Source organism: Tenrec ecaudatus, chromosome 3, assembly GCF_050624435.1.
Source record: "Tenrec ecaudatus isolate mTenEca1 chromosome 3, mTenEca1.hap1, whole genome shotgun sequence".
NCBI classification, from domain to species: domain Eukaryota; kingdom Metazoa; phylum Chordata; class Mammalia; order Afrosoricida; family Tenrecidae; genus Tenrec; species Tenrec ecaudatus.
In genome coordinates this window covers 18,256,100-18,265,224 of record NC_134532.1, presented here as the reverse complement: position 1 = coordinate 18,265,224, position 9,125 = coordinate 18,256,100, and the positions used below count along the sequence as shown (strand labels likewise).

Here is a 9,125-nt window from a genome sequence, read left to right as displayed (position 1 = left end):
ATCCCATCCACTCTAGTCCTCTCTGAGGATGCTGGCGGATCCAGTTCCAGTAGTAACTACTGGTGACGGAGTCACCAGAGACAGAGCAGGTGAGAGACAGCGTCTCTGAGGGCTTCACCAGCCCTGGGCCAGACTCCTAAAGTGTAGGTTCTGACAGGACTCCTGAGGAAAAGAGGAGTCATGGTGAATAATGCTCTCTCCCATGCAAGTCCCTGTGATTCATGGATCCCCTGACCTAGAGACACTCACGTAGGGTGCCTGCCAGCAGGCAGAGCAGTGTCCACAGTGTTTGCATGGCCATCTGGACGATGAAGACCACAAGAGTGTCTCAGAGGAGGATGGTGATTTCTCTGATACCCACCAGGGAGATTTTCATTTGGGGCCCAGTGGGAAGATACACTCCCTGTGGCATCTTAGGGCCAGAAGCTAAATATGAGGAAACCACCAGACCTGATCTAAGTTGCTCTGCCTCTAGTGGTGACTAATACAGCCTGTGATCTGTGATCGTGTAGGGGTTCCAGCCATGCATACTGTGACCTCACACAGGGACATAGAGGGGTTTATGAAGTGGAACATGTGTAGGACAGAGTCCATTTTCACACAGAAGAGGCCACCACACCTCTCCATGGTGCATCCTGGCAGAAAAGGAGGGAAGAATGTGGGAACAAGAATCTCTTTGAGAAACAAAGAGAGAAAAAGAAAATCTGAGAGGAAGGAAGGTTGTGTCACATATGGAGATTCTCTTGATGTTCAGGATTCTGAGTGATTTAACTTGTCTGTCAGACCCTAATGGAATACACAGTGTGACAGCAGTGTGCATTATCATGTTGAACATTTCTTTTGTGAAATATAGTGTCTTTTATCTCTTTAGCACTGGGATTGCAAACATAAATTCAGCAGTTCAAACCTTGCAGATGCCCCATCACATAACAATGAGACTGTATTTTCCCACATAGATTTACAGACTCCCAAAGTCTAAATTGGGTCAATTATGTATCAGAATGTACACAGTGGAAGTAGATTTTTTTTTAGCTTTTCATTTGTGTGTATGTAATTTTGCATTGATGTGAAAAAATTTTCTTACATCTGTGGAACACAATATTTTATTTCAAATTATACGTTCCATTAATTATTTTTATTCAGAATTTGAATGCCTGTAGAATCTGTTTGTAGTTGTTGTTGTTCTGAAACAATTTATATGCTAGGATTAATTTTTTTTCTTTCTACAAAATTTCCTTTCACATAATCCATTTCTGGGGTCCACACATGAATTAAGTCTCCAGTAAATCCCTCTGACCATAATCCAGGCATGTGAATAGCCTTGTTATCAGACAGAGTGCATTGTAAAGTTGGTTACAGCAGTTTAGTTTAGTTAAAATGTAATATCTTATCATTTTATCTCCATTTTGACATATTTTAAAGTTGCTTGGGTTAAAAAAAATAGGTGAATGGAAAATACAGGTTGATTAAGCCTTCAGTGAATTCCTTGTGATCATAGACCAGGGATGTGAAGAGCCTAGCTATCATGCAGGTTCATTGGAAAGTAGATTAGTGAAGATGCACTTAGGTTAAAAGTTAACACTTTATTATTTGATCTCCCTTTTAACCCATTTAAATTTTATACCAGTCTTCAATATGTTCTACTTTTTGGATATTGAGGATTTTCCTCTGTTTTACTTTGTTGTTGGGTGATGTAAAAATTTTTTTGTAAAGATTTTCTGTGTATGAAATCCAGGATAGGAAAATCTATAGAGACAGTAACTGGATTAATAATTTTGGGGGGCAGTATGGCATGGTAAGATGGGGGGAAATGGGAAGTTAATTACATTGAATACAAGAGAGAAAAATGTTCTAAAATGTATCATGGTGGGAATTGTACAACTCCTTTTAATTTAATTAAATAATTGAAATACGTGATATGTGATTTATAATATATTTTTGAATGAACAGAATCAGGTGATGTCAAACTCTCAAAAAGAATTGTGTCGGGGAACTTAAATACTAGTCTACCAGCAATCAGCCAGCTGATTGAAGGATCAATTAAGTCTCTTTGGAAGATGCACACCAGCCAGTGTGATTCAAAGATTTTAAGTAATTAAATCCAAATACAGAGGAGGGAAGAGTATCAGAGCTTAAATTATGAAGACCCAATTTGCAAAAGGCTATAGATGACTGATTTTGGAGCCCAAGATCTATTTAAAGGATCCTGACATTGATTAAGCTTATGGTGAATCCCTTAGATAATAGATCAGAGATGTGAATGGCTGTGCTATCATATAAAGATGATTAAAAATGATTATGGAAGATTTGGTTAGGCGTAAATGTAACACCTTATCATTTGCTCTCCCTTTTTACCATTTTAAAGCTGTTTCAGTTTTTAATATTTTATGTTCTCTTTTCACTTGAGGTTCTTCTATTTTGTTTTGTCATTGTTCTTGTCTTTTTGTTTCTTGATTTCTTTCTTCTATAATCTTATGTATATGAAATACATGAGAGGTAAATTTATAGAGACAGTAACTAGACTAATAATTACTGAATGCCATGTTGGAGGGTGAGAACAGGGTAGAATTGTGAAGATAACAATGGATACATTCTGACATAAAACAAGTTTTGGCATGGAAGCAGATGAAGGGGGAGTAGGAGAGTGGAGCACATCCTGGCCCACCAGGCCCTGAGGATGATGACCCCCATTAGAGTAGCCAGTTCACAGAGAGGATCACATGGCCAGCCCCACTATGAGACATGACGTCCTTCACTGACCCATGACCCTGCAGGGGACAGCACCGGAGACACGGTGTGGAAATTGCGCCTGACCTGATCCCACCACACCGAGGCAAAGCACTGGAGGGGGTGCAGTGGAACAGCAAGGGAATGGAGTGGCAAGGCCCTCAGGGAATGCTGAAAGTGGACGTTGGGGCCAGGGCATGGTGCCCCAACAGACTGGACTGGAAAACACTCCTGAAGGCCAACAAATGATCCTTGAACAAACTACAAGCTTTTCTTCCTTGTTGTGTTTTGTTTTATTCTTTCTCAGTGGTTGGTTTGTTTTTTTGTATACTGTTGCTTGGTTTTGCTGTCTTGTTTTTGTACATATTATTGTCTCCGCAGGTCTGTCTAAGTAAGATAAGCTGTATGAACTATCTGAAGGAAAAACAACGGGACCGAGAGTTCCGGGGGGACATGGGATAGGGGGAGGTGGGTGGTAAGGAAGAGGTGTTAACAGACCCAGGGACAAGGGAACAACAAGTGATCCAAATTGGTGGTGAGATGGGTGTGGTAGGCCTAGTAGGGAATGATCGAGGGTAAAGTAACGAAGAGGTATAGCTGAAACCCAGATGGGGACGGAGCATGATAATGGGACAGGAAGAAAGTAAAGGGAAATAGAGGAAAGAGCTAGGAGGCAAAGGGCATTTATATAGGTCTAGACAAAGACATGTATATATGCAAGTATACATATGAGGATGGGGAAATATATCTATGTGCCTATATTTGTAGATTTAGTATTAAGGTGGCAGAAGGACATTGAGCCTCTATTCAAGTATAACCTCAATACATTAGTACTTTCTTCTATTAAATTGACATTCTATGTTGCTCATCCTCCCGACATAACCACTGAAGACAAAGCGGGCGAACAAGCAAATGTGGTGAAGAAAGCTGACGGTGCCCGGCTATCAAAAGATATAGCATCTGGGGTCTTAAAGGCTTGAAGATAAACCAGTGGCCATCTAGCTCAGAAGCAACAAAGCCCACATGGAAGAACACACCAGCCTGTGTGATCACGTGGTTCTGAAGGGATTTGTTATCAGGCATCAAAGAACAAAAAATCATATCATTGGCTGCACACCTCCATGATATGATCCCTGAGGACAAACAGGTGCATAAGCAAATGTCGCAAAGAAAGCTGATGGTGCCCGGCTATTAAAAGAGATAGCATCTGGGGTCTTAAAGGCTTGAAGGTAAACAAGTGGCCATCTAGCTCAAAAGCAACAAAGCCCACATGGAAGAAGCACACCAGCCTGTGCGATCACGAGGTGTCGAAGGGATCAGGTATAAGGCATCATCAGAAAAAAAATCTTACCATAGTGAATGAAGGGGGAAGTGCAGAGTGGAGACCCAAAGCCCATTTGTCGTCCACTGGAGATCCCCATTCAGAGGGATCTAGGGGAGGAGATGAGTCAGTCAGGGTGTGCTGTAGCACCGATGAAGAATATAGCTTTCATCCAGTTCCTAAGTGCTTCCTCCCCCGCAACTCTCAAGATCTGAATTCTACCTTGAAAATCTGGATAGAGCAGAGGTTGTACACTGGTACATATAGGAGCTGGAGGCACAGGGAATCCAGGGGGGATACCTTCAGGACCAGGGGTGTGAGGGGCGATACTGGGAGGGTACAGGGTGAGTAGTTTGGAAAGAGGGAACTGATAACAAGGATCCACATGTGACCTCCTCCCTGGGAGATGGACGGCAGAAAAGAGGGGGAAGGGAGACTCCGGAAAGGGAAAGATATGACAAAATAACAATATGTGCATTATCACAGACTCATGAGGGAAGGGGGAGTGGGGAGGGAGGGGGAAAAAAAAGAGGACCTGATGCAGCGGGCTTAAGTGGAAAGCATATGCTTTGAGAGTGATTAGGGCAAAGAATGTACGGATGTGCTTTATACAATTGATGTATTTATATGTGTCGATTGTGATAAGAGTTGTATGAGCCCCTAATAAAATGTAAAAAAAGAAAAAAAAGAGTTGTGTGAGTCCCTAATAAAATGCTTTAAAAAATAAAACAAGTTTTGAAATTGATTGTGGTGATGAGTATTTTGCACTTAATATGAAATAATAAAAAATGGCATATGTATCACATACTAAAGACTGATACAGATTTTAAAACTTTTTTTTTTTTACATTTTATTAGGGGCTCATACAACTCTTATCACAATCCATACCTATACATACATCAATTGTATAAAGCACATCCGCACAATCCCTGCCCCAATCATTCTCAAAGCATTTGCTCTCCACTTAAGCCCTTTGCATCAGGTCCTCTTTTTGTTTTTTTTTAACTTGTATACAACTCCCCTTAATGTTATCTTGTCTGATAATGTGGTATGTATCGCTGTGTTAGTGTCTGAAGACACTTTGGAGATTACATGTAGAGGGTGTCAGGGCAGGATGCAGATCTTCAAGCTTCCCTCAACCACAGGTGAATTCAGCCTTTATTTCTAGGATCTCGGAACAATTTCTACTGTATTTGATCCCCAAGTTTTACATTATCTGCATTAACAGGTAATGCTTGGTGTTGTACTCCAGTATTGATAAAAAGATCATAAGCTCAACTGTGTCAAGTCACTAGGAAAATGGCCACCATGTTTTCATAGGACACTTCTGGGAAGAGGTAGCATCAAAGCGTAGAGGAGGACACAGGGCAGACGTTAAGAACAATTCTGCATGTTAAGAAAATATAATGTCTTCAAGAATTCTCACAAAGAGGCATTTCTATCACTGAAGAGTGCTCAGACAGGGCCATCAGGTTGGAGGATGCTGGGAGCACACACTGGTCTCAGAGGTGGAGGCTGATTCTTCCCTCTTCCTTTCTGCACAGAGGAAAATGCCTCTCCCCTTTCCTTGAACACTTTTCCCTAAGTCAGTGAGGATGAGGTGGGGACTCTGAATCTGTTGTCTCCCCGCTTTCTTTTTCATCTAGCCATCTCATGGAAGAACAGAGTCAGGTAACCCCAGACTCCTTTATATTTCTGACTTCTGCCTTTAAATGCAGCCTCCCTGGCCCTTATTCTGGCTTCCCATACCATGAGCTGCCGCATATCATACTTTAAATCACGCTGATAATACAAGAGTCAGGTTTCCTGGGGGAATTCAAGGATTTTGTGCTAGGATGGCATGAATATTTGAGAGTTGAATCTTTGAAAGACTGTGTATGTTGCATTTAAATCTTATTTCTCTTTCTGACCCAGGAAGACACACAGGGGCCACTGCCTTAAATTGATGGATGTCAAGAAAGGATCTATTCGGTCACACACTGATGACTTGGTGCTCAAGACTGGTATTGGGTTCTGATGAATTGGAAGTGAGGCATGGTAATGTGATAAATGGTCACCTAGATCTTGTCATGATGGACAGTATGATCATCGGGTTAATTCCAAGGAGATGGCAACCAGGCTTGCAGTTCTAAGTAGGAAAGGGTGAATGTATCTCTAGATCTCCTTAAAAATTCTTAAAATGATACTTAAATATGTGCATGTGAATTTTAAGTATTTCCTTTCCCTCCACAGATATTCTATCTGAGTATGTTGTTTTTCTTTTTCTTGATGCTGTTGTTGGTATTTTGTTTATTCTGAATTTGATCATTCTATTTTGTTTTGCATATGTACTTCAAATATTTGCAACATTAGTGGTATATTAATGTAATGAGTTTGAAAAATAAACTAGAAAAATGTTGACATTTCAAAGGTTTCCTAACTTGTAGAAATACCTGAAATAAAGGTTTCATTTATTATTGAGGAACTTTCTTGTTTACAATTTTATGATGTTGTGTCAAAAATACCACTACTATAATTATAGTTTGGACATATATAAGTTCATGCTAAATGAAGAAAAAGAAAAACAAGTTTTAAGCATGCTATCAGAACCAGCGGATGGCTATAGTAATAACGTCTTAAAAATGTGTATATATATATATATATATATATATATATATATATATATATATATATATATATATATATATATATATATATATATATATATATCACTGCCATTGAGTCAATGGTGATTCACAGTACCCTCTGTGGGTTTCTGTGACTGTAAGTGTTTACGGGAGCAGAAAACCCAATCCTTCTCCCACAGAGCTGCTGGAGGTTACCAATTGCTGTCCATATGGATAAAACTAAATACAAAACCACTACCTAACCATTGCTTCTCGGCCTTTTGTCTGAGATCAAGTGTAGTATCAGTTCAACTGTATATGAACTGCATATTAGAAACCTCAATTAATCCTGTGAATGGGTCTGACTTAGCAAAACTGAATGCAAACCACAAATATGTTAAATTAAAACCATACATTTGTACTTCAAAATCATCCTGTGCAATGGGGCACATTCCCGCAGGAAGGGAGTTTCCCACAGAGAATCAGCATAAGGCATACCAGTTGCTAAACCATAATATTACAACAAAAGAGTTAGGACTCTCTACTTTGTCAGTGGGTTTAGATCTGACACATTCTATACACAAGTAATTCAATGGTCTAATAAATATCGAAGAATTGGGGGATTGAAAAGTTGAAAATGCATGTATTGAAGGTTTATTTTTAAAATAAGCATTACTTTTTGTTTCATAAGGAACATTGATGGTACAATATATGCAGCTTAAATTTTGAAGCATTCATTGTCCAAAATATGTACTACACCTTCCATATGCACTACCATATTTATACACAAAAACACTATGAGGGAAGTTGACACTCATCTGAGGACTGTGACTATTACTGAGGCCAAGCTCACTTAGCAATAACCAGTCATTTTCCTTAGAGTAGAGAGAGGGAATGCTACCAGCCCACGCTATTTGAAGGTAGCATGTTGTCCATAAAACAGACATCCGTGTGGATCCGACTACGCTCATTCCTGTGATGAGCAAGGGTCCCCTTTGCTCCAACAATGCCTTTATATTCTCTATCTACCCTGGCCATTCACAAGTTAGGCACAGTTATTCCCATTTAAAGGCGAAATCTCATATATGAAAGCTTAATTTTATACAAGAAAATTTAGATTTACTATAAAATATAAAAGCATAAACTCTCAGTTCCAAAAAGTAATTGTGATGGTTTTCTTTACTAATGTGTCCTGACATTTGTCAAGTTCAGAAAGTGTGTATTTATTTGTTCGTTGGGCTTAAGGGTCTGAGGGTATTGGATTTGTTTACATCTGCACCCCTTTTCCATGAAACTCCCCAAGGCATTAGTATGTGGACTTTATTATTTGTCCCTTCATGAAGAGGAAACAAGGAATTCTCAGAGGTTTGAGGAGAGTTCTTGCCACTATAAAGCTTCAAAGTCAGACAAGTCTTCCTTGTGTTCTCTAAAAGGTGAGACCCAGGTAAAAAGACAGAACCTTTTTCTTAAGGAAGAAAAATAGAGACAGCGATAAGTGGGACTCAACATTGAAAACTTCCTGTTGGCACCACCAGGTGCCACAGGTGCTTAATGGCCCCACAGTTCCCCTCTTGACTCCCTGAGCAAGTCATTGTTTCTTGGACCACACTGCTGTGTCATCATGGTATCCCTTAAACAGTAATCCTTGACCATGTCCTGTTTGAGCACAGAGGTCGGTCGGCTGCAGAGAGAACAGGTCCATGGTCATGCCAATAGTGTTGGAGATGTCAAACTGAGAAGCTGAATTCTCCCTTATTTGCCCAGCCCATCACCCCATCTGTCCAGCCTTTCCCTTGATCTAGTTCTCATCGTATCTACTGGTAACAGAGACACTGAAGAGAAGGAGCAGGTGAGGGACAGGATTTGTGAGGGTTTCATAATTCCAGCAATCAAGTCCTGCACTACCAGCTCAGTCAGAGCACCTGAGGACAAGGAGGGGCAAAATGAGTGTCTCATCCCACTGCAATCCCTTCTATGACCGGGATCCATGATAGGCACACACGGGGGACTGTAAGTAGATAGATTAAATCCTGAGTCTGCATTGCCATCTATAGACAGAAGGCCATTACATGGCTCAGCCAGGTACCATGTTTTCTCTGAGGCCATGGGGAGATATGCATTTGGGCCCAGATGACTTTTCTTTCATTCATTTGGGCTCCTTTTTCTCTTTGCTTGGGTGGAAAACTGTCAAATCTCGTCTGAACTACTCTGTTTGTATGTGTGGCTACCTGTTGTCTCACCTCTGGCGATGTTGGATCCTCCTGTCTTCTGTGCTGACTTCCCTCATAGCATCCTCCTGGGACCCACATGGTTGGCCTTAGGTGCCACGGAGTCCATTCTGACTCATAGTGACCCTGTGTACATCAGAGGGAAACCCTGCCTGGAATTGTGCCGTCTTCACAATTGTTCTTATGTTTGAGCCCATTGTTGCAGCCGCTGTGTCAGTACAGCCCATGGTACTTTAAATATTT

General features: G+C 40.6%; 1 pseudogene; it reads left to right on the top strand.

Moving 5' to 3' along the window:
• Window positions 1–6,919: 6,919 nt before the first annotated feature.
• LOC142443931 (U2 spliceosomal RNA) lies at window positions 6,920–7,062 on the top strand (annotated as a pseudogene).
• The last annotated feature ends 2,063 nt before the right edge of the window (window positions 7,063–9,125 follow it).